We start from the raw sequence: 27,895 nt of genomic DNA on the forward strand, positions 1-27,895 counted from the left end.
AAAAAAAAATCTGTAAATGTCTCACAGGGCGAAAGACGTCTCCAAAGCCTCCAGATCTCCACCAAAGCCTGAATCGGCTTTCAAATTATTCACCTCGAACTCTGGTAGGGGTTTGCTGCTCAAATTCCTGTCTGTGCATGAACGCTAATAATCCCGGCCATGTTTACAGACACTGAGGACTAAACACACACACGCACACACGCGCGCACACGCACACACACACGCACACACACACACACACACACACACACATGGGAACCATCAGGAAAAAACAGAAAAGACGGAGTAGGAATGTTACCGCTCATAATAATCAGTAGGATCAAAGTTAGTTAGTTAGTTAGCGATTAGCCTGATTGGCAGTTATACCATTAATTACAATTCCAGTCATTTATGTGATGGGAAAAATAAGTCAGGAATTATTTTGGCCAAAGCTTAATTTAGAATCACTCATATCCTCCTCACATAGGTTCTAATAATAGTATGTGGTCTTTAGGTTATGTTATCAAGTAGGTTATTATAACAGTACGTGGTCTTTAGGTTATCAAGTAGGTTATTATAACAGTACATCGTCTTTAGGTTATTAAGAAGCTTATTATAACAGTACATCGTCTTTAGGTTATTAAGAAGGTTATTATAACAGTACGTGGTCTTTAGGTTATTAAGAAGGTTATTATAACAGTACATCGTCTTTAGGTTATTAAGAAGGTTATTATAACAGTACATCGTCTTTAGGTTATTAAGAAGGTTATTATAACAGTACATCGTCTTTAGGTTATTAAGAAGGTTATTATAACAGTACGTGGTCTTTAGGTTATTAAGAAGGTTATTATAACAGTACATGGTCTTTAGGTTATTAAGAAGGTTATTATAACAGTACGTGGTCTTTAGGTTATTAAGAAGGTTATTATAACAGTATGTGGTCTTTAGGTTATTAAGAAGGTTATTATAACAGTACATGGTCTTTAGGTTATTAAGAAGGTTATTATAACAGTACATGGTCTTTAGGTTATTAAGAAGGTTATTATAACAGTACATGGTCTTTAGGTTATTAAGAAGGTTATTATAACAGTATGTGGTCTTTAGGTTATTAAGAAGGTTATTATAACAGTACATCGTCTTTAGGTTATTAAGAAGGTTATTATAACAGTACGTGGTCTTTAGGTTATTAAGAAGGTTATTATAACAGTACATGGTCTTTAGGTTATTAAGAAGGTTATTATAACAGTACATGGTCTTTAGGTTATTAAGAAGGTTATTATAACAGTACGTGGTCTTTAGGTTATTAAGAAGGTTATTATAACAGTACATCGTCTTTAGGTTATTAAGAAGGTTATTATAACAGTACGTGGTCTTTAGGTTATTAAGAAGGTTATTATAACAGTACATCGTCTTTAGGTTATTAAGAAGGTTATTATAACAGTACGTGGTCTTTAGGTTATTAAGAAGGTTATTATAACAGTACATCGTCTTTAGGTTATTAAGAAGGTTATTATAACAGTACGTGGTCTTTAGGTTATTAAGAAGGTTATTATAACAGTACGTGGTCTTTAGGTTATTAAGAAGGTTATTATAACAGTATGTGGTCTTTAGGTTATTAAGAAGGTTATTATAACAGTACGTGGTCTTTAGGTTATTAAGAAGGTTATTATAACAGTACATCATCTTTAGGTTATTAAGAAGGTTATTATAACAGTACGTGGTCTTTAGGTTATTAAGAAGGTTATTATAACAGTACATCGTCTTTAGGTTATTAAGTAGGTTATTATAACAGTACATGGTCTTTAGGTTATTAAGAAGGTTATTATAACAGTACATCGTCTTTAGGTTATTAAGAAGGTTATTATAACAGTACATCGTCTTTAGGTTATTAAGAAGGTTATTATAACAGTACATGGTCTTTAGGTTATTAAGAAGGTTATTATAACAGTACGTGGTCTTTAGGTTATTAAGAAGGTTATTATAACAGTACATCATCTTTAGGTTATTAAGAAGGTTATTATAACAGTACGTGGTCTTTAGGTTATTAAGAAGGTTATTATAACAGTACATCATCTTTAGGTTATTAAGAAGGTTATTATAACAGTACGTGGTCTTTAGGTTATTAAGAAGGTTATTATAACAGTATGTGGTCTTTAGGTTATTAAGAAGGTTATTATAACAGTACGTGGTCTTTAGGTTATTAAGAAGGTTATTATAACAGTACGTGGTCTTTAGGTTATTAAGAAGGTTATTATAACAGTACGTGGTCTTTAGGTTATTAAGAAGGTTATTATAACAGTACGTGGTCTTTAGGTTATTAAGAAGGTTATTATAACAGTATGTGGTCTTTAGGTTATTAAGAAGGTTATTATAACAGTACATCGTCTTTAGGTTATTAAGAAGGTTATTATAACATTACGTGGTCTTTAGGTTATCAAGTAGTTTATTATAACAGTATGTGGTCTTTAGGTTATTAAGAAGGTTATTATAACAGTACATCGTCTTTAGGTTATTAAGAAGGTTATTATAACAGTACGTGGTCTTTAGGTTATTAAGAAGGTTATTATAACAGTACATCGTCTTTAGGTTATTAAGTAGGTTATTATAAGCTGTCCAAAATATTTTTATTGATCATTATTATATTTTTAGTTTTCCACAAGTTGTTCTGTGATTAAAATTATTTAGCGTAACATAATTCACTTTACAGTGTTTAAAGTAATTCATCTTACGTTACCTGGCATCAAGATCAGATAAAAAAAACATGAGCTCAAAGAATTATTACAATCACATCAATCACATAAGCCTGGACCAGCTAAATAAAGAGTGTTAGCTTGTGTATGACTAGCTGGGATCGATGAACACAGAGTTGGAAGTCATCATCAGCAACAACAGACTATTACGAACAAGCATGCAGCCAGCTGTTTAGCACTACTTTCCAAATGTTTTGTGTGTTGCGTGTTATTTCCATTTACGTCTCCTAGCAACAGGAAAACAAATTTTAGAGAGCCCTAAACATTGTGCGCATCCTCAGAACATCGTCCTGAACACGCCTTTCAAGTTTCACGTCAATTCATGCAATCAATCACGAGTTAGAACTGTTTGAGTAAAAAGGCCATGAGGCTTGATCGGCATGTGGTGGCCATATTGTTTACAAAAATTGACATTATCAATAATTATTGATTCCTAGTATTCTGACCCAGATTTTGTGGCGATGCACCAAAATGCATATCCTCAGAACTATTCCGTAAAAGTTAGCTTAAAATCAAAGCAGGCAGGGCTTGTAATTTCTAAGATTTTAAGATTTTTCATTTATTTTGCGCCGTGGAATCTGTCGAACTAAGCATTTCGTCCCTACATCTCAGTGTGTAGGAAACATGAACGAATTTTTTTTTTAATGAGATATCATTTATAGAGAACGATGTACGGAAATGTTTTAATTAAAAGCGAAAAGAACAAAGCGAGAGAACATCCTTTGAGACGTAACCATAGCAACAACCACATAACCATATACATTACTGATGAGATGGAAAAGTTAAAGGTTAAATAAAATGAGCCATGAACCATGACCTGCAACTGAATTAAAGAGTCATCAGGCCACACACACACACACACAATCTCATACACAACCCACACACACCCACACACTCTCTCTCACACACACACACACACGTAAACTCATAGACATACACCTAAAATCACATACGTGGAATCAGAGGTACCATACCACACACACACACCCACACACACACAATCTCTCACACACACCCACACACTCTCTCTCACACACACACGCCCACACACTCACGTTAACTCATAGACATACACCTAAAATCACATACGTGGAATCAGCAGTACCATACGACACACACACAATCTCTCACACACACCCACACACTCTCTCTCACACACACACACACGCCCACACACCCACGTTAACTCATAGACATACACCTAAAATCGCATACGTGGAATCAGCAGTACCATACCACACACGCACACAATCTCTCACACAACCCACACACTCTCTCTCTCACACACACACACACACACACACATTAACTCATACACACCCATGTTAACTCATATACTTGGAATCAGCAGTACCATACCACACACACACACACACACACATACACACACACACACACACACACACACACACACATGTATAACACAGACACACATGCAACCATATATAATATACACACACACACACACACACACACACATTAAATCATATACATGGAATCAGCAGTACCATACCACACACACACCCTCACATGCATAATACAGACACACACATGCAACTATATATATATATATATATATATATATATATATATATATATATATATATATACACACAAACACACACACAAGTGTATAATACAGACACACACACACACATGCAACCATATATATTATATACACCCAGCAGTCCCATACCACCCACAATCTCTCTCCATCACACACCCACCCACACACACACACACACCCACACACCCACACACAAAATGAAGGACATGGTGGTGAGCAGATTAGAAGCAGCTGGCTCTGGTTCAGCACGCACATTAGTAGAGGCCTTTGACTCGGGGCACATGCACACACCACACACATACACACACACACACACACAGTTAACCAATAACAGACACACTGCTTCCATGGAGCTGATGAGGGAGTTATTTTCACATAATAGCATATTAAATTAATTTTTTTATTTATAAAAGCACGACTCATCGTAGTTTTTTTTCCATTTATAGTTACACTTAATGGTGAAACAAGTTACGCTGCATCTGATTAAACGAAGAAGTGGAAAGTCTGAATTTGGAATTATGTCATTTTTTGACCTCAGCATGTTCGAGCCACAAAGTCAGGAAAAAAACAGACACCTCCATGAAAGCATGAAAGTGTGTTTTGTTAGCAACAAGCTATCCAGCTAACATTAGCGATCACAAGTTTATGATGTATTTAGTTTCTCAAATCTATGAACTGTATGCTCAGTGTCATAGATTTAATCACCTCATGTGTCTGTGTCGATTTGACTAAAGTAAATATGGCTATAAACTCATTTAAATAGTGAAGCGATATCGTATTTACTGTTATTTACGGTCTGAGCGGCCATTTTGATTTGACACGGAGTGTCAGCGTTTTGTTTCTCCGAGACAGAAGTCGGAAATACGGAGTTACGAGGTTCAGCTATAAAGTCTCTTTTTTCCACTCTCTTAAAGTTAATAAGACAAAAAAGCTGCAGCTTGAATGCAGTAAAATAAAATTATAAAATGGATTGACATGGCATTAATGTAGACAAACATGCTTAAACAAATCTCAAACTCCATCTTCTGTCCTCACTAAACCCTGCCAAAGGGGCAAACTGCTTGGGTGGACACTTTACTTGCAGGAACGAGGAGTCGGTGTGTGTGTGAGTGTGTATGTGTGTGTGTGTGTGTGTGTGCGTGTGTGTTTGAAGCTGGCAACCAAGAAAAACAGAGGAATATGCGATAGACCACCCAGGTAGACCAAGACTGGATTACAGACCTGATGTGTGTGTGTGTGTGTGTGTGTGTGTGTGTGTGTGTGTGTGTGTGTGTATATGTGTGTGTGCACTCAGCTGTGCATAATTAAACCCCTTTACCCCAAAATCCCCCCCCAAAAAAAAAAAATCAGCCGAGACATGTTCACTTCTTCAACATAAAAGTATAATGATTATTTTATAGAATAATTTACTTAAATTACAGATTATGGAGGTTATTCATGTAGTGAATGATTTGAGTGTGTGTGTGTTTGTGTGTATGTATGTATGTATATATACACACATACATACATACACACACACATATGGCTAAGATTTTGGGTGAAACGTGGGGAGAAATCCCAGTGACCTGGCCTGTCTCGTGACTGACTGAGCCTGATAGGTGTTGTTGTTTTTCTTTTTTCTCTTTTTTTTGCCCTCCAACATGAGCAAATCCTGCAGTTTCTAGAAACGTTTGGTTAAAAAAAAAAAAAAACGCCAGCCTTTCGGCACTATTGCTCATCATTCGCCTCATCTTTGTGTGTCTTCTGTAAATAGAACCAACGTGAAACAGAATGTAGATGTACTGAAGAATGGACGAGAAGCGACTAAGTGGAGCAAAGAGGGAAAGATCACGAAAAAAATAACAAAACACTGCAAGACATTTAATAATAACTTCAAGCGATCTGCAAAGATGTAGCCAACAGCATCTGATGAGGCTGTATTAACCGCGATATTAAAGCACAGCTGGCTGCATAACTGACATCTTTAGGCTGCACAGCTGAACATATTTGTGTTAAAGTTCGTCCTGAAAGTCTGTCAATGTTTTCAAGATTGTCTCTAAGAAACCTCGCTATAAAATGAAGCCCTTTCATTAGCAAGAAGCGCTGTCACGTCCTCTTATCGCCAAGGCCTAGGTAGCTAGCCGCTGTAACATAATCCAAATTAAAGGAGCTAACATCGATAGTCAGTGACTAGCTAGCTAACAAAAGGTAACGATCAGCCAAGAACAGGAAGTAAAATCACAGGTCCAGAGCAGAAAGGAAATAAAAACTCGTGCAATTAATCAGGGTTCAGAAATTTGAGTATTCCAAGCTCCGCCCCACAAGAAAACTGTACACTAAGATGCTTTTCTGCTCACCATGGTTGTAAAGAGTAGTTATTTGAGTTATTGTAGCCTTCCTGTCAACTCGATCCAGTCTGGCTGTATATATTTATATTTATATATATATACATATATTTATATATCTAATTTTATACATTTTTGATTATATTTTATATATATAGTGTCCTTATTTTTATTTTATTCATATACTTTTATTTGATATATAAATTATAATCAACATTATATAAATCATTATGTTTATTATTTGAATTATATATATATATATATATATATATATATATATATATATATATATATATATTACATTATATATCTGTATTTCCACTGTGTATGTTCTAAGAACGTATAGTAAAATCTCTATAATATTCAGCAGCACAGCATTTTATTTTTCAGAACACACGACACAAAAGTCGCACCATAGCTAAAGGAGAGCTTGTCCTTTCAGAAAGCTGTGAATACGTTGTACTTGTTAAGTTCTTGAAAGGTTCAAGGTTCAATGTTTTCTCATAAGTACAACGCAACAGCTCAATAACCATCCACACACACACAGAAGGGAATTTTTTTTACTGTATTTTTTTTTTTTTACTCTCGCTGGAAACTTGTAATGAACGGAGCGTCATTGTGCAAACGTTCTCTTTTACACCCACGCTGAGTCTTTATCTCTCACGTCTCTCAGTAACGCATTACCTCATCGTTTCCAACAGGAATCTGAACCACTCGCTCAACACAGCACTAATGACTAATCTCAAGTCCTACTTTCCTTCGACCACACACACACACACACACAGCCTTGAAACACGGCCCCGGGCTGGACAATACCGAGACTCACTCCGAGTCTAGACTCTTGAACGGCAGCCAATAACAACACAGAGAGCCAAGATGGCTGAACCAGAGTGCTTACCTCAGCCACGAGACGGACAGGATGCAGGTTTTGCTCTCTGGGGGGTCTGTAGGAAGCGTTTGTCCCAATCTGACCTGTAATCTTTTATTTTTTTTTTTAATCTCTGTAATATAGAGCATGCATATATGATATACAATATTTAACTAGCATTATAGATAATAGTAAATCCAAGACAGGAAAAAAAGATTACTAACAGGTTATAAACTTGTCTTTCTAAACTCTAAGAAATTCCCATTGTTGAATTTAGCTAGCTAATACGACCTGACAGGAATTAGTTAGCTTGCTATGCTAGTCAAAACTTCCTAGTTAGCTTGCTAGACATTTTAATTGGCTCACCCATCTCCTCTCTTTCCCCAGCTATCGTTAGCTAGTAAAAAAAAAAAAAACATCTATAAAATCAACTTGTGTTTGTAGATTGCAGCAAGTTTCCATTATTTTAATCTCTCTCTGATATAAAGCATGCCTCAATAATTCAGTTATATGATATGTACAATATACGATATTTAACTAGCATGCTAACTAATAGTAATTCCACGGCAGGGAAAAAGATTGCTAACAAAAAAACTTGTCTTTCTAAACTATCAGAAATTCCCAATGTTGAGTTTAGCTAGCTAATACAAACTGACAGTAATTAGCTAGCTTGCTAATCTAGTCGAAACTTAGCTAGCTAGCTTGCTAGACATATTAGTCAACTCACCCAGCAATACAGTACTTCTTTATGTAATATGAAAAGCTAGCTAGCAAATGCAATAAACTTTTGTCAATTTCAGTATGCTAACAGTTGAATTTAGCTACCTCACACAACCTGACAGGAATTAGCTTGCTCATCTAGTCTAGCTAGCTAGCTATCGTAGTCAGCCCACCCAAAAATACAGTACCAACCCTAATTAAAATTTTCTAGCTGTGCTTTTAAATGAGATTAAAAGCTAGCTAGTGATGGTGAGTAAACAAATGTCAGCTTATGATGATCTATGATGAAAATCCAAAATATAAACACAGACAGAACAGCTAGCATTTAACGGAACAAAAAATATTTATATATAGTAACTTTGAAATAAAATATCAAACAGCTAATACAACATGCTAATCTCCTCTCTTTTCCCATCTATTGCAAAATGTTAGCTAGAAAATTGAAAACCTCTAATTATGTAACAGAATACGACTTGACAGCTTAGCTAGTTAGAATGCTAGTCATATTCGTTAGCTTATTCTATCATACAAGAGCTAATCTTATTTAGAAAGTCTACATTTTTAAGCTGCTACAAGTAGTCATAGCATGTAAAATATTAGTCAGCTATCTTGGTGTGAAAATTTAAAATCAGCCTAGCTAACACAGCATGCTAATGTCCCATCTTTTTCCACGTGTTGCAACACGCTAGCTAGTTCAAAAAGTAAAAAGCAAATTCACTTGAGTTTGTAGATTGTACCACATTATCATGGTTACGTTTAGCTAGCTTACATAAAATGACTTGACAGGAAGTATGTAACTTGCTATCTAATCCTAGCCAGTTAGCTCACTGGTTATGCTAGTCACATGAGCTAACACTATTTAAAAAAATATAGCTGCTTTTTTTTTATTTATCTGTTACAAGTAAACAAACAATTTTATTTATGATTACAGATTTGAGGAAGAACATGGGGAACTGAGCACCGCATGCTATCCTCCTCGCTCTCTCCACCTAGCACAGCATGCTACCTGGTAAGGGGTCTCTGACTGGAAGAAGGTGACAGCTGGGCGTTTAAGGACATTTCAGAGAAGTTTTTGGCCCAAATCCGTCAGCGCTGGATGGAAAAGTGAAAGAGAACGACCTTCCAAAAAACACAGCATCCAGCCGGAGCCGGATTTATCCGACAGGGAAAATTGGCAGTAGTGGATACGGACACAGCAACACCAAGCTAACACCTCCAACCTCCAACACATCCTTCTACACATGAGCGCACACGACTTCCGCAGGCCACACACACACACACACACAAACAATACGCAAATCAAGCTATTTTCTTTCCTCAACTCCCAGTTATCCATATCGGCTTCTCGTTTCTTTGAGATGAAAGAAAAGAGCGAGCGCTTCCTGGAGTGTGTTTATACTTCTCCAAAACAAAAAAGTACAAAACCTCTTTTTATCCTGCAGGATATAACACAATCTTTGCTAACATTAACAATTTGGATGAGAGATATATATTACCTCTCGAGTACAACTACTCCAGTCTAATCCTGTCTAATCCAGTCCGATTAGGGCTTTGGTCTGAATAAATGATCAGAAAGTTTCTCCAAATGATGACTTATTATTGCTGATGCAAAGTGAGTTTAATTTTCTCTGCACTTATAACTGGTTGATTTTCCTGTCCTTCTCTGCTGTTTATTCCATCTCGTCACCGTTAGCATACTGTATATCGGTAACCTAGCAACGTAGTGACGTATGTTTTCGAAATCCATCTCAAATTCCTACGTAGAAGTGCTGCGTTATAAAACTGACTTCTGAAGAACAGGTTCTTTCGTAGATATCAAAGCTCTACGTTATTAAATACTATTTGTACGACAGAATGTACATAAAATACTGCATAAGCTTTTCAGCTGTGCGCACGCACAGTACGTAAAAAATGACTGATTAAAACCCCTAGAGATACTTGCCTAATAATTAAATTACTCTGCAACTAACCCTGTGCAAATAGGGCTTTAGACTGGATAATGAAAACGTTTAGTTAAATTACACCTTTGTGTTTCAAAACAGTCAGAAAGTTTCTCAACGTTAAGACTTACTATTGTTGCGGTAAAGTTGGTTTAATTTTTTTGGCGCACTGATAACTGGGCGATTTTCGTATCCTTTGCTGTTCTGCATATCCTGTCTGTACTAGAGAGAGAGCAGTTTATGGTTAAATAAATTATAGAATTATTTCCACAAATGATACTTTATTCCATCTCATCGAACAGACTTTAGAGTTCGTAACCGTTAGCGTATTTTGGTAACCTAGCAACATGGTGGCTTTCGTAAATCTGTCTCTCACCGTTTTCCTGCAGGTGACTTCATAGAAGCGGTGCGTTATAAAACTGACTCAAGACAGCAAAGCATCTCAAGAGTGTAATTATTTGCATTACAAAGACTTGAACAGATACAAAGGAGCTTTGAACTTAGTCGTACTAATTAGTGACTAAATTACTCATTTGGACTCCACCCTCTTTACACAGAAACTCCCCCAGATTACATATTCATTAGGACAAACGCGCAAAATGATTATTGAAGCTCATGGAATATCTCAGACTAGCAAGTTACGTTAATTTCCGATCAAACTAGAGATATCAGGCTAACTAGTGAAATAAAAATATGGACATATTTTTCAGTCATTAAATTCAGACATATCGGTATTGGAGCTGGTATTTGGACCAGTTCTAGAGAAAAAAACACGCCGTGCGAGAATGTTTGGTTTGACTGGTTTGTGGTTCAAGTAACAAGTGTTCAGAGGAAAACTATTAAATTGGAATAACGTGAAAATGTGCCAAAACACGTGAAGTTGAAGTGTAACAATGCGTTGAGAATGCACAACATGAACAAACACTGATAATTATCACTTTTTCCGAAACAAAAACTTGAATTTGGGGGGGGGGGGGGGGCATTCCAAATCACTTCTTCACCACATTTTAACGTCAACAGTGTGTGACGGCAGCAGTACGAATGCTAACAATCCACTGTCTCTTAACCGCTAACACAATAAAGCTTATGGAATAACTCAGACTAGCGAGCATGTTACAATTGTCTATAGATTTGATGAGATTTGGTGGCACATTTACTTTCCGAATTACTAAATGTTTGCGTGTAAAAAAAAAAAAAAAAAAAAGGCTGCATTACGAATAGCTCCCGTGTCTTTCACACGAACATAATAACACATCCATTCTGTGTAATTAATATGTCATTTAGGGCGGGTCTAATGAAAAAGTACTTAAAAAATGCAAATAGTTTAATTTGGAGCCGGAGCCTAAAGGGAACAGCGCAAATTAATAATAATAATAATAATAATAGTAATAATAATAATAATAATAGTGATAATGATGACAATAAGGTACTCAAAAAAGAAATAGTAAAGGTTTACTTTACAGATCCGAAGCACTGCGTTATAAGAAGACTGACTCCAGGCATACACTTAAAGATTGTAATTAGTGAATCGCACAGGAGGCGGGGTTTTAAATACAGTTAATAAAGTGCTTTTTTTTTTTTAGTACGGAAGTGAAAGCAGATAACGAGTGAAATAAAAATCTGATCGTTTCTTCACGTTCTGATGGCACACCTCTTCATGATCTTTGACAGAAGTAACTTTGCCTTTGGCTGTAGCGTAACGTTGCTGATTTAGACGTGCGATTAAAAGACTCTGGTGTGAGAACACACACGTGTTGCAAGTTTGTCGTTTTGTGGAGGAAGAAAAAGCAGCCGACATCATTTCTGCAGCTCGGTGTGGGGTGTTCTCTCAATCACAGTGTCTCTCTCCATCATTCTCACACCTTTATAATCGCTTCTTTTTTTTATTTCATCACTTCCCTCCTCTCATTCACTCCCATGCTCAGTCACTCAGCCAATTAAAAGCTGAACGTGCTACAGGAAGCAGATCGTTTTATAATCCAAATCCCAATCAGGTTCCTGATATCTTCTTTTTTTCCTTGTTTTTTTCTTTTTTTTTTTAATTGTTAATTGTTAATATAATATCTTTTCTAAATTTTAGCTGGCAATATCTATTGAAAGTGCAATTTCTTAACTTTCTCTGCATCTCACATCTGTGTTTCTCTATAATATTTTTTCTCTACATTTGAAATTTAATTTAAATTAAATTTCTTATCAGAATAATATGAATAAAACAAATAATAAAGCAAAAAATGTCAGTTTTTTAAAAATTAAAACAATATTACTACTACTAATAATAATTTCATTTATATAGTGCTGTATCAACAAAATAATAAATAAATAAACATTTTTTTACATTCCACTACATTTCAATTTTACAAAAAATATAGATCAAAATTTTGAATAAATATTAAATATTGAATAAATCAAAATATTGCTAAAAAATATATTTAAAAAAACAAAGTATTGAGGATCAAAATGTTACGTTATGTCAGTATCTTAAAATCACAGAATTATTAGATAAAACTTTCAAAAAAGTCTCTAAATACCATTTGGTTTGTTTTTTTTATTTAATTTTTATCTGCTTAGGGCTACACATTTCATATAACTGATGACCAAATTTATAGTGTGTCCTTGAAAAAAAAAGATACCATGATTTTGAGGTAAAATATTTTCTCAGGGCTTTAAATGGTTAATTTATTCCAGACAATCAAAATAATAAGACGAGGTAAAAGAATAATTAATTAATCTGCATGCTACTACCTGAAGCAACTGGCTGTGTTTGTCTTTGTTTTCCTAATCACAACAGCAAGGTCACTCAATTAAAATTCTCAAAACATCAACAGTTCCTGGATAAGTGTATAAAAAGGAATTAAATCAACAAGTTCGGAGAGAAATGATTAACCTGATGCTCATGAGGTAAGTGAAAAGGTTAAAAGTGTTGAGGTGACTGAAGAGGAGCCATAACGCCTCCTGACAACGCTGCGCTAATCTGTTCTAATCTGTTCTAATCTGTGTACACACATGTACACAAACAGATAATAACTGATGCAAGATTAAGAGTCTTATGTAGAAGTTTTATACACAAAGCTGTTCTTTTTCTGCCTGTTGTGTAGGTTCTACGCTGCTGCTCGTCCTGATGTCTCCTGATAAAGAGAGATGAGCTGAACCGTTACTGCGAGATAAGTGCAGACGTCACAATCTCACTCAGGTCACGTTCAAACCCTGAACACCACTTGCATGTCAGCACAGCAGAGAGCGAAGGCTTACAATCTGCTGCTCAGACATGACTAGAAAGCAGAACTGTTTAGATATATAGAGATTATATAGAAAGATATAGACACAAACGGGAAGAGCAGTACTGTTATGTTTTTTCTAAGCAAGCTAGCCAGATAGTTTTCTCAAGGTGCCTTCAGACTGTAGCCAACAGTACAGAAGACACGCCCCCTTCGCTGAGACTGACAGATAAAGAGGCCACACCTCCTTCACTGAAACTGATAGATACATAGGCCACGCCTCCTTCACTGAGACTGACATGCACAAAGGCCACACCTCCTTCACTGAGACTGACAGATAAATAGGCCACACCTCCTTCACTGAGACTGACATGTACATAGGCCACACCTCCTTCACTGGGACTGACATGTACTAAGGCCACACCTCCTTCACTGAAACTGATAGATACATAGGCCACACCTCCTTCACTGAGACTGACAGATACAGAGGCCACACCTCCTTCACTGAGACTGACAGATACAGAGGCCACACCTCCTTCACTGAGACTGACACATACAAAGGCCACACCTCCTTCACTGAGACTGACACGTACATAGGCCAAGCCTCCTTCACTGAGACTGACACGTACTAAAGCCACACCTCCTTCACTGAGACTGACATGAACAGAGGCCACACCTCCTTCACTGAGACTGACATGTACATAGGCCACACCTCCTTCACTGGGACTGACATGTACTAAGGCCACACCTCCTTCACTGAGACTGAAAGATACAGAGGTCACACCTCCTTCACTGAGACTGACAGATACATAGGCCACGCCTCCTTCACTGAGACTGACACGTACATAGGCCACACCTCCTTCACTGAGACTGACACATACATAGGCCACACCTCCTTCACTGAGACTGACACATACATAGGCCACACCTCCTTCACTGAGACTGACACATACATAGGCCACACCTCCTTCACTGAGACTGACACGTACAAAGGCCATGGTTAGTTCACTGATACTGACATTTACACAGGCCACTCTTCCTTCACTAAGACTGACATGTACATAGGCCACGCCTCCTTCACTGAGACTGACACATACAAAGGCCACACTTCCTTCACTGAGATTGACACATACATACGCCACACCTCCTTCACTGAGACTGACACGTACAAAGGCCACACCTCCTTCACTGAGACTGACACGTACAAAGGCCACACCTCCTTCATTGAGACTGACAGATAAATAGGCCACACCTCCTTCACTGGGACTGACAGATACAGAGGCCACGCCTCCTTCACTGAGACTGACATGTACATAGGCCATACCTACTTCACTGAGACTGACACGTACATAGGCCACACCTCCTTCACTGAGACTGACATGCACAAAGGCCACACCTCCTTCACTGAGACTGACAGATAAACAGGCCACGCCTCCTCCACTGAGACTGACAGATACAGAGGCCACGCCTCCTTTACTGAGACTGACATATACATAGGCCATGCCTCCTTCACTGAGACTGTTAAATATGAATCATATTTAACTATAATAACATAATAAATAATAACATTGTGAAACTTATTACACAGAACACCTTATCTAATTGTAAATTCACTGTTAGTTTTCATAACAAAGCAAAAATCATAAAAACATGTTCTAAACCCCGCAGAGTTGCTCTGGCAGGCTGCTAATTAAAAACACAGCTACGACTGTTTTGATACCAACAATAATGCAAAAACAATTTCTCACTTAATCAAGCTGCTTCCATTTACTATGTGATATTAAAATAAATGAGTAATAAAATGTGAGAAAAATTAATTAAACTACTCGTTACCACCTGAAGCAATCGCTTGTGTTTGTCATTGTTTTAGAGTTTAGCACCGCAGCAGGAACGATGCTTAAATATCAGCAGTTCCTTCCTAATTAAAATACACATTTTTCTGAAAATTAACAGTTAATGGATGAAACGATGGGTGGAGGGATAAATAAATGAGTGGATGGTAGATGGATGGATACTGAATGGATGGATGAAGGGATTTGAAGATGGATGGATGAAAAATGAATAGATGAATAGATGGATGGATGAATGCATGTAAAAATAGGATGGACAGATGAGTGGGATGAGTGGTTGGGGGGTGAGTGGATGAACAGTTGTGTGGATAGTTGAATAGATGGGTAGAAGAATGGATGGATGGGTGAATGAATAGATGACTGGATGACTAAGTGTTTGGATGGATGGACTGATGGAGGGATTTCAACAGATGGATGGATTGATGGATTAGTCCCGTGATGAATACATGAGTGTGTGAATAAAGAGATGGTTTATTGCATTGTTCTTTACTCACACACTCAGGTTTTGGAGATTGGGATGGAACTGCAGTGTACGATGTAATGTATGATATAATGTACGATGTATCGTACACTAAAGGTCCATCTGTTGCTGAGGGAAACTATCGGGCATCACGCGGAACGCCAGCGTGACGTGACCTTTTCACTGCGTGTTATAAAGGTTAATGAGCAGGTTAACGTTCCATCCATGCTACAATTCGAACGTGAACACGTCATAAGCCAAGCAAAGATCACAGCTACATCGTAAAGCATGAACGCTCAGTGTTGTTACGATCGTCATTAAACCTGCTGCGGTGTTTCATCAGATTCTGGATTCTGATTGGTCAGAACATTCTGACAGCAAATCACAGCTTTATACTAATGCAACTGTTCTAACACAGTACGTTACCGTTTCTATAGTAACGGCTCATTCACAGGGACCTGCACTCTATAACTGATGAGGTGATAACGCTAATAAAATCGAAATGTCAGTATCCAGCGTGTAAATGGGTACGAATTGGTTTAATATAAATAAAATAAAAACCAAGAGAGCCAAACTCCAGTCCTTTCTTCTGTAGCTTTGAGCCCAATCGCTGTCCAAAAGCCACCCTTTTCTTCCTGCAGATCTTTTCCTCACCATTTAGGACATTCAAGCAATTGAAAATTGGCATCTTTTATATAACCTCTTTACAAAAAAATATAAAAAGTGTAGCTCTGCCATGGCGCTAAAACATCTCCCTGTGGAGATAAACTTTAAAACCCCCTGGCGCTCCTTTCAAACTCCTCTCTCCTCAGACGCTTTGTTGATAAGCCATGGAAAGGTCTGCAAGACGCTCACTTTGGATTTGGACCATTTTCCCCTCACTGTAGTCTGAAATTGTATGAAGTCTCTACTTTACTGGCCTCTATACTTTACTTTTTAAATGTTTATTCTGTGTGAAGCCTGGACGAGACGGACTGTCTGCAGGTAGATTAAAGGCAGATTAGCACGTCATGAGGTGCAGGAGAAAGAGAAGAGCTGGACCATGGGCTTACGGTGTAGTGGTATAGAAACCAAGCCGAGAAGCAAGCGTATGAAGCACATCAGCGTCGTCTGCAGGAGCAGCAGGAGTGGCGTGCTGAGACGGGAGGTGTGTATGTGGGTGTGAAGCTGGAGATATGCCCAGACGCTAGGTGTGAAACAGATGTAACTTCTAAAAAAAAAAAAAAAATGAACGTACAATGCAAAAAAAAAAAAAAAGAATTATGAAAGTGTTTACTTCTCGTGTCCTGGATTTCCTCATTCCTGATTTACTTTACCTCACTGTTCTTTTAATTAGTCTCATTTCATCTCATTAATCTCCCAAAACACAATTTTCATTCCAGACACACAGGACACATGCCTACTAGCCACCTGAGGGTTATCACTGCATTCCTCGCTTCAGTACACACCTCTTTTACTTCTAGCGAACAGGAATCACAAATCAGCTCCATGCTGTAAAAATTATTAACATTTTTAAAAAATTATTCCGTTTTGTAACACCGCTGTGTACATCCATCCCATTTCTCTTTACGCAATATCACATAACACAGTGGTTCTCAAACTTTATACACTCTTTTCATACAAATATATTCACAGAATATTCATAGTACTGATTTATTTTACATACAAACTATTTTTTAAAAAAAATAGTCGTACTGTTAAAATGTGTACACTAATATTTTGGCTATTTCCTGGCATTTTATTTTTATTTTTAAAAATATTTACATGTATTTTTAAATTAATTTTCCACCAAACCATTTTTTATTAAAATTAGAATTCATTCCATTTGACATTATTTACAGAGTAACATTCAAAATAGTGGCTTGGGATGTCCATCACGTTCGCCCGACCCCACATTTAGAACCATGGGCATATGATATTGATTATGGAAAACCTTTAGAAATGGCAAAACCACCATCATATCATGATTTCTGAAGAAATTTCCATGAAACGTGATCCGTAGGTTTGCGAAGGAACTTCCAGTAACAAACAGTTGCGCTATAGTTTTTTTTTTTTTTTAAATGGTCAGAACTGTCTTTAATGATTTCTGTAGACCTTAAATAAAAGTAATAAATATAACAATATTGAAAATAAGGGAAAAAAGCATTTTTTTTGTTAAAAAAAATTACGCATTTATTAAACATCTCAAAAAGGAAACTTACAAAACAATTATTTCAAGCTGAAAGACTACAGTAAGTAGTTTGAGAAATCCTAATATTGGCAATTTTACCCTACGTTAACACCAGCAGGTGACAGGTCACTCGTGTCGCATACAGTCTGTCAATTGTGGGCGTGGCCTTTTTTAATTATGAAGAGAAACAACAGTAGCTATATAAAGCTAACTAGTTATACACAAACTCAATAACGCATTAATCAGTGTGAAGATTGTTTTTTCATACTAGCTTCGTTCTCAGATTAACAAGCTAACTGTACTAGCTATGTACACTCACCAGAAACACCAACGATCTCTGCTACTTCCTTCTGAGCTTTATTTTTCTTCGTAATGTCTCTATACACGTTTAATAACAGGATAAGATGGAAAAAAATTATGTTTTTCCTCCATTTTTGCGTCAAACAGTAAACGGGAACTAACTGCAGGTAGGAATTCAAGTTGTGAGCGGGGAACAGAAGAAACATCGCACCACAGGCGCCACAGGATTGGTCCGAGGAAGTTTGTGTGCCGTATCTAATTTGCATATCTAAAATGAAGAAAAGCTGGATACAAATGTCGTGTGTTGCTGAAATCACGGATCCAAGTCACGCACGTACAATACGTAGAAAATAAATAACTGCCTGTTGCTTTGTTGTTTGCTAGCTTAACAGCTTAAGCTTAAGTTTGTTAAACATAATCTAACGCAGTATTGGTTTCAGTGTGTAAAAATCATGGTGATGTCACACATCTAACTGAAATGGTCACAAGCGTTCATTCCTACTACACAGTGATAATTTGCGACGTCTTAACAGCCAGCACCTGACATCGTCTCCTCTGTCATGGATAATTCATCTGTGTCGTCTGATAATGGCTTTGTCGTCTGACGCGTGGGCCATTTTTATGGATTTGCCCTCAGGGCCACGTTCAAACACATTAGCCGCTTTCCCTCTCCTCCCCAAAACCTCCATCAGATCCGGAGAATCCGAGGGGGGCAAAGAAGGAGGCGAGGTTATTAGGAAGGGGAAACGGAGCACCATGGGGCTGAGCCGGCACCGAGACAAGCGACAGGATCATTGGATTCGGTCACGGAATTGTGGATAAAACTCATCTATGTGACTCTGGGAAGCAGGAATGAGGTGTCTTTAGAGGAATAGGACACTCAGGAAGGATGTAATGCAATCGGGTAATGAGGCAAAGCGCTAACGGCTACGCTGCAGGAACAGAAAGTTCTGCACAGTCAACACTGGGGTTTGTATAGTGACGCAGTGTACACTGAACACCGAACAAAATGTAGAGCAAATATTAGTGTTTCTACTTCTGATGAAAAAGCTCAATGATGTGGAAATTGTCGTTGGCCCACGTTGGCCCTGGAGCAGGTGTGTTAAAACTTGAGCTAGAGCAGGGACAGAAGAAAAAAAAATAATACTATAAGTTTACACTTCGTTGCGGTTTCTCACGAACATGGCAAGCTGCGTTTTTTTTTTTTTTTTTGGAGAGAGAAGAAAGTGAGGTTGGTGAGCGAACGACGTATGTGCAAACAGGAACTAACTTGTTTCGCTAACATTATGTGTAACTATAAACAGATAAAAAAATATGACATATTGTTTGTTAGTAAATAAAAAATTTTAATCGTTGGCAACCTGCTGTGGTGTAAGCGGAGTAAAACACGGGAGCATGCTGTTATAGGAAAATAATCAACTCTGGCATGGTAACTGTAACCCTGCTTCATCACACCACCCCATCGTTGATTATTTTCCTGTAACAGCACTACACACTGTTGTTTATTACTTATATAAGATAAATAAGAACATATATATCACAGTCACACATGTAGGGAAAAATACTGTTTAATTTAAGGCTGTTTGATTTTATATAATAGTATATAATTCATTATTTGTTCAATATCCAAATCCTCCAAACTGACAAATTAAAATATGACAACAAACATACTAAACATTCCTAGAGGCACTTTAATTTATTCATTTTTATTGAACTTGTCTTGATACAGCTAGCTTAACAGAGCACTAATAGTCAAATACAACCTAAAACTATAGCATTATTATATGGGTGCCAACATTTTTGTTCCCTAAGTTTGAGAATATTTGGTGCAACTCATGTAATAGTCAGGGCTACATATTTGAATTTTAAAACATATTCACATGTGATCGGTAATGCTGGATTTTCAAAAAAAAAATTGATTAAATAAAAAAATTAAAATTAAATTAAAAATAAAAATCAGAGCTATACATATTTTAATGTTAAAATGTTCAATATTTTAAAATGTAAAAATTGTTTTATTAAATAGCCATTTTCAATATTAGCACCTCATCAAGAACAATGACGGAAAAATTAACAGATAAACTTACAGAAATTGGTTTAAAAAAAGAAATCCAGTTGGTTGCTATGATCCCAAATCCGATACTTAATGCAACAACGAATCCATCCAAAAAAAAGACGAATAATTTCAGTCCATTTCAACATTCCACAGGATGCTGAAAAAAGCTAATCAAAGAGCTAATCAATTTAAATACACCAAACCAACGAAGAGCTAATGTTCTGATTGGATAGAGGGGTCGAGTGACCTTTGACCCTGCAATCGGCAAATTCCGAGCAAATCCTTTACGTTTCAGCTCACTGGCTTAATCGAGCGTGTGATTGGAGCATTCTGAGTGCAATTTGAGCGCTCACCCAACCCCCGACTGTTTCCTCTCATGTCACTGAGTGTCGCACGTCTGACGACGTCAAAATGTCCAAACAGCCACAACACTCAAGTTTTGTCGCATTCACCGTTTTCTAACTAGATTTTTCATTTAATAAAGTTTTTATCTTATCAAATCTTGTTTTTTCTAACAAGCCTTATTCTTATATCGATTGCTGATATTCTTACAACTATTTTTTTGGTATTGAATCTTTTTACCATTTAACATTTACACTTTTTTTATTTACAACTATGCATACATAATGAAAACAAAAAATCTAATCTTGTTATGTTGTTAGAAATAAAATAACTATTTCACACTGAGTGAAGACTCTTAAGAGAAAGACATTTGCAGAAATGTTTGTTGGAAAATCATTTCTTTATTGTTTAACCAAGAAAATACCACACACTGTTATAAAACCTTTACCTTTCGCCAGCAAAAAATCTAACAACAATCAACATTTTAAGAAGTTTCTCTGTAATATGATTCTAATTAGGAATAGGAATGAACATTTCATGTCAAATTTAACAAATGCATCTAGAAACTGAGATTTTTTGCCTCGTGATAGAGAAAAATAAACATTTACATCTTGAGGAAAAAAGATCTAAAATTCCACATGATTTCATGCATTACGCTTGAGTTAGTACGGTTTATAAAGGAAGGTTTTTAATAGAAATTGATGTGTGTATCATAGTGACATGTACATTAGCATGTATTTCACGAAACAAGCTTTTCAGTGATATATGAAATGATGCTTTTGTGAAATGGGCGGAGCTTCAGATAATGTGACGGTTACATTATCAGTGAAATTTGACATTCTTCTGTTGAGTTTTGATATTTTTTGTTACCAAAGTTTAAGGGAAGACGTGTTATAAACTCAACTTATCAAAAAATCTGAAGAATTTTCTGGAGTCTCGCCTTAAATAATACCATTTTCTCTTAAAAATGACCATATTTGAAATAAATGCAAACAAATGATCAACCTTAAAAAGTGTCCTTTTTTATAAAATTGCTCTCTGTTTCCAGAAGCTTCCAGCTCACCTCCAAGCTTGCACTGGTGTAAAATTCCTTATTCCTGTAAGATTCCTTGTCCATCACCATGGAGACAACGAAGGAGGTATAGTTCAGGAGGTTCAGGAATTTGACATATTTCGGATTTTAATTTTAGATGATTTATCATGATAACGATATTATAATCGTCATATCACCCAGTTCCACATCAGACGAGACCAAAATACAACTTTCTGGTTGCTTCTGCCAGAAGGTTGCAGCTACAGATGTAGATAATAAGCATCAGCAGTGAATCAGTGTTTTGAGACGTCTATGTGCACGAATACTCAAATATGAAAGAGATTAAACATTACTCATTAAACTCATTAGAAAGCACGGAAACAACTCATCCTGGAATTCTCACCAATAAATGGGGTGCCAATAATTTTGCAGCCAGGAACAAATTGGCACTACTTAGGAAATTCAAGTACTCCATGTGTTGAGAGTCAAACTATCCCTCGCTGTATGTATTAATTGTTTTATAAGTATTTAGTATTATAAATGAAGCTTTATGTTACATTTTTGTTCATCATTCTCGTGTTTTTTTTCCTTCATAAAGCTTCATAAAAGAGATGATTTCCATCTTTCCCCATCCTCACACTGCCGTGTTTCATCATCTCTTGGCTCGCTCACTTTGGCTGCCAGCGTGATAAAAACATTCGAGTGTCCCGGAGGGGTCTGTGGGTGGGCGCCGCCCCGCTAACCACCCCATCCCACTCCCCCCGCCCCCAACCCTCCAAAAGCATTTCATTGGCTCCTGATGACATCATCACAAGCCAGCAAGCTCTCAGTGCAACTTCACCAAGTACGCTTTGTCCTGAGACGTCTGCAGTGAAACGTTTACTCAAAATCCCAGTTATAAAATTCCAAAATACACAAATATACAGTGGAGTGCAGAAGTTTGTACACCCCATGGTTTTTAGGTGAAAAAGATATATTTACAAAAATTAATAACAAGAAATTGTAAAATTTGGGTGTATCCCTCAATAATCCAAAACATAAAAAAAGATACTTTTATTATTATTTAATATTTAATCAATCGCAGTACTCATTTTTTTACTATTACAATCCAATGTTAATTATAATATTAATGTTAATTTTAATATTAACTATGAGAAATAGAAAATTATGCTGTTATTATTAAATATAACAATAAATAATATAATAAATAAATAAAATATTAAATACATTAAATTATTCTGTCCTAAGGATATATACATTTGCTTAAATTAAAAATCTATATAATTTATAATTTACAATATATTTATAAATTATGGAAAAAATATTTTATAAAATATTATTATAATGGGGAAAAAAAGGGGGAATTCACTTCCTGTAGCAGCTAATTTCTCCTATAAAATTTAACAAAATGGAGGAAGTGTTAATGTCTTAGCTACAAAAACAAACCATGTAGCTAACACTGCGCCTCACCTATCAAAATAGTTACAAACAAATTTAATCGTAAACTGTTCATAAGAGCATTTTCACAGAATCCTGACGTTCATGTCCTACATTTCTCTCCTGAGTTTGTGTAAATTTGTGTATAAGGCGACTCACTAACGCGAAGCTCGATCGATCGGCTTCAAATCGTATAACTGTCGATGAGTTACTGCGATTTTATATATGGCTTACGATGTCAAGATTAAATCACTTACTTATTTAATTATTTATTTATTTTAACATTTTGTGAAATCAATCATTGAAAGAAAGTGATTCCAAAACAAATCCATAATTAAGTCCAAACAAAACTAGCTATTCAATCAGGACAAAAGTAATGGCACCCTATAAAAGGAGGAGGAGTTAGTGTGTGTCTATGGACACGCTAGAGTGGCTGAGCTGCATTATTGGAAGATTTAGCACACACTGCGCTTATCCGGCACTCTTTTATGATTTAGTTCTCATTTCCTTCACTCTCTCTGAGTTTTGTGGGCGTGGCTAAATGTAAATGTGCTGTGAATGCACTTGGTTATTTAGTACAAAGAAAATCAGCAAGTAAACAAAGGTGGTTTTTATTTGGCTTGGCGTAAAATATTTACACACAGCTTCAATAAAAGATTAATAAAGACTGATGAGGCTCATAAACAGAACATTTCAGTCCTTTAAACACTGGATTTTTTTTTTACTAAAAAATGTAGCATGTAATTTAACATGAGCATTTTATATTTCACTCATATTACAATGTTAATATTTTGTGTTTTTTGAAACGCTGATTTCGGTTTGATCCGTCTGCGCAAATTCAACAAATTACAATTCAACAAATCAAATTTCTAAATAAAACCAGCCGCTTGATACTCACAGTAAACTCCACACTGTTTTCCCGTCATGGATGGTGCAATAATCCCATAGCAAATTAATAATCCAGTATAGGAAAAGAGAATTGTGGGTAATCCTAAATCTGTAAAATGTTCCCAAGTCGATATAATCCAAAATCCTGAAGTTGAGCGCAGTACTGAAATGGAGTCTTCTTATAAAATCCCGCAGATCTGAAAGAGATTTACACATTTATAATTATCACCTGCAGCACTAATAAACACTCATTCATTAGAAAGCTTTCTATTTAAATTACAGGCCACGCCTCCTTCACCGAGACTGACAGTGCGTTCCTTTAATAACATGCATAATGTGTTGAATTCCCGATTCTGATTGTTCCAAGACGTTATCGTTTCTATAGTAACAGCTCATTAAAAAAAAATGTGTAATTGTCAATACTGTTAAGTTTTCTATTTGTATGGAGGCGTTTATGGAGCAGTTGTGGAAGGAGTCTCCAGTGTCAGCACTTTGTAACAGTCAGAGAAAAGCTGTAACTAAGTTTCCCAACATTTTCCCCAAGTGCTTTCTCTTCTCCTTTCTTTTGCAGAAAAAGGAACAGAGTTCCAGGTTCTTGCAATATTAATGGTTCTTTAAAGAACCCTAATTTTAATAAAAACCCATAAAGATTCCTAGTTAACATATATATATATATATATATATATATATATATATATATATATATATATATATATATATATACACACATATATGTATGTATGTATTTTTCTTTTGGAGTGTATATGTGATAGATGGAGTCTTCTATTTTAGAAGAGTGAAATAAAATGTGTCCTGAAAGGTTCTTTGGATAGTTAATGATTCTACATGTCTAAAGGGAAAAACTTTTTGGAAAGTGAAATCCTCTGTTCTGGGGTTCTAGATTTTTTTTTTTTTTTTTACATATTTCTGTGGAGGGATTAACCAAAAAAAAAACATTTAGGGTGCCAAATGCAACCTTATTTGTAAGAGTACAACAAAGGATTTTCTCAGAGACAGTAAAAGTGTATATTATTAACTCAAAAAAAGTCCTGTGAGTCCATGAAAAAAACTCCATGAACATCTCAAATAAGGGCTTAACAGTTCTACATTCTAAAGAGGCTCTACCTGGAATGTTTTCTCGAAATGTTGTAGGGTTCATCATAGAGCCCTTTCTCATAGAACCTTTCCCTCAGTGAGACAAATCCTTTAGGGGCTGCTAAATGTAACCTTCCTAATAGAACCCTTATAAACCGATATTTTCCAAACCTAGATGTCATATTCAACTCAGTAATACTTTCTGTGATCTCCACGTACAACTCATGTTTAACGGTTCTAACTTTCTAAAAAGGTTTTACTCAGAAGCTTTCTGAAAAGAAACACTTTGTTGGAACATTACTTCTTCTAGTTTGAGAACCCTGCCTTGGAGTGCTAGGAAGAACCTTTTTTTTTAAGACATGTAACAAAATGGTTCCTTAAGGGTTCTTTGGATAGTTAAAATGTCTTAAGGGTAAAATTTCTCAAAGGAAAACCCTCTGTTGTGGTGCTCTAGAACCTTTACATATTCCCTTGAAGAAACAAACCAAAAAAAATATTTAAAGTGGTTTCTAAAAATAAAACAAAGGATTCATGGAAGCTCTTTGGATTTTCTCATCAGTGGAACCTTTACAAGCGCCTCTTGAAACATTAATGCTTCCTAAAAGAACCTTGATGTTAATAAGAACACTAATATAAACCTATATTAGATGTTGTACAGAACTCAATAATGTTCTGTACATCTCAACTAATGAGGCTTTGGATGTTTCACAGTTCTAGTTCGGATAATACTTGGAATTTTTTCTGAAAAGGAAACCTTTTGGTTGTAGAGTTCTGTGGAACCTTCATTTTGCACCTAACTCAATCATTATCCCTGTGATTTCGTGCAGATATACACGAGGTGTACAAGGTTCCTCAAGAGTTCTTTGGACAGTTGTACTTGTAACCTGTCCTGCCAGGGATGTTCTCTGTAATAAGGTCCTACATAGCGATTTCTTAGAGGGATGAACTGAGGAACAGTTCTTAAAACTGGTGTTCATTAAATACATCTGTACTAACAGGATCCATGGATTTATTTTTTTTTTCAAGTAAAAGACTCCAAGAAATTGAGAACCCTACTTCAGAGTGCTAGTCAGAACCTCCTTTTATAAGATGGTAAAATAAAATGGTTTCTGTAGGGTTTTTTGGATAGTTAGATAGGTCCTTCTCTAAAAAGTCAAAAAAAAAAAAGATTCTTGAAAGATCTTTTAGGGTTCTTTTAGTAATCTATCTGATGGAATTCATAAAAAGAACCCAAATATTAATAAGAACCCATAAAGACTCCTAGTGAGAGCTGTATTTGCTGAGTGCAGATGTTTAGATGTTGCATACAACTCATTAACGCTTCCTATGATCTCCAAGTACACTTCAACTAAGGGTTCTTTGGATGTTCTAGATTTCTGAAGAGGTTCTTCTTCTCGCAAAAGAAAATGCTCATCAGACTCGTTGTAAGTCGCTGTGGGGTTTCAGTAAACTCGATGCTGCAGAGTGACAAAGTTACAAATACATTTTCCAGTGTAAATGTTTACAGCGTAAAGTTTTACAGTTAATCAAAACACACAGATATTGTTATTAATAATGTGAATGTAAAGTGCATTAGAGGTGTGTGTGTGTGTATGTGTGTGTGGTCAGTGCAAAACAAAGGAAAGTTATAAAGACTCGCAGTTTAGTTCGAGAAATTTTCATCACTAAAAAGGACAAAATGTACAAGAACAGAAAAATCCACACATCATATTTCAGTGTTAGTTCAACTTAATTTTGTTTGTTTGTTTATTTATTTATGTAAAATTAACACACTACCTGTGTTACTAAAGAACCTCTGAAGTGCACTTATCTCACTCATCTCACGCTCAAACTTCTGTTTTTTAATCATAAAATTGGGTGAAGTGTTGTGTACACACAAAAAAAAAAAAACAGTTAGTAAATGATAGTAATGATGTAAAGTGCATTACAGCGGTGTGTGTGTGTGTGTGTGTGTGTGTGTGTGTGGTCGGTGCAGAACAAAGGAAAAAAGGAAAAGAGGAAACAAAGCACTCGGGCTTCATTGTACCTGTTGCTCATTTACTCAATTTTGTGCATTTCTTATCATGCAAATCGTGTAAAAGTTGCACAAAACTCTAACTGCGCGTGTGTTAGCAATGTTTATATTTATTTTGATAAATATAATCATTTAAAAAACTATGAAATAATTTACATTTTGTACAGTGCAAGGTTAAATGATTGCAAATGCTTGATTTCGTATTGTCTCGCGAGTGAATACTATTGCAATTTTTGTTTTTCGATCATTTCGATAAAGTAACTTTTTTTTGGACAACTTCGTGCATCATCCAGAAAAAAAAAACAGAGCGCGAGAGCAGACACACAACATCCTCTTAAGTTTTAATGCAACCAAACAGATCCGGTGCATGCATAAACCCAATCCTCGCGCCAAACACCAACAAACAACCAAGCAAGCAAACAAACAAAAACAAATAAACAAGCAAAAATTCCCGGTCTGATGGACTGGAATGGATAATCACATGAGCGCGCGCGGTGTATGTTGTTTTTCCTCCCAAGGCGACAGAATGGGAGCGCCCAACTTTGCAGCAAAAACTTTTTTCCCCTAATTAAAAAAACAATTCCTAAAACAAACTCCGCGTGCTTCAAAACAAAAATGCGCGCACGCGATAAGAAAAACAAAAAAGAAGCACTCACCTGGACAGAGTGGAGCAGCTCGCGCCTCTCGGTGGCATCCGCTGGGTGGATAACAAAAAAAAGTTGGAGCGCGTGCGTGTCCGTGCTAGTATTGATGGGTCCCTTTGTTTCTCTCTGTGTGCGCGCGCGCGCGCGCGCGTGTGTGTGTGTGTGCGTGTGTGTGCACGTGCGGTGGAAAGATCGCGCCTTCTTCCTTTGAGCGCGAGTCCCGCCCTCGCGCGCGCGCAACAC

The 27,895-nt window shown here is 36.4% G+C and overlaps 1 long non-coding RNA gene across 1 annotated transcript; it reads right to left on the bottom strand.

Annotated features, from left to right (window-relative positions):
• On the bottom strand, positions 1 to 27,824 carry LOC113534047 (uncharacterized). The gene is made up of 3 exons (XR_008301416.1): positions 27,665 to 27,824; positions 23,910 to 24,096; positions 1 to 179 (listed from the first exon to the last, which is right to left on the bottom strand). It is a non-coding gene; the product is annotated as an uncharacterized LOC113534047 (long non-coding RNA).
• Between the last annotated feature and the right edge of the window lie 71 nt (positions 27,825 to 27,895).

Source organism: Pangasianodon hypophthalmus, chromosome 1, assembly GCF_027358585.1.
Source record: "Pangasianodon hypophthalmus isolate fPanHyp1 chromosome 1, fPanHyp1.pri, whole genome shotgun sequence".
NCBI classification, from domain to species: Eukaryota; Metazoa; Chordata; class Actinopteri; order Siluriformes; family Pangasiidae; genus Pangasianodon; species Pangasianodon hypophthalmus.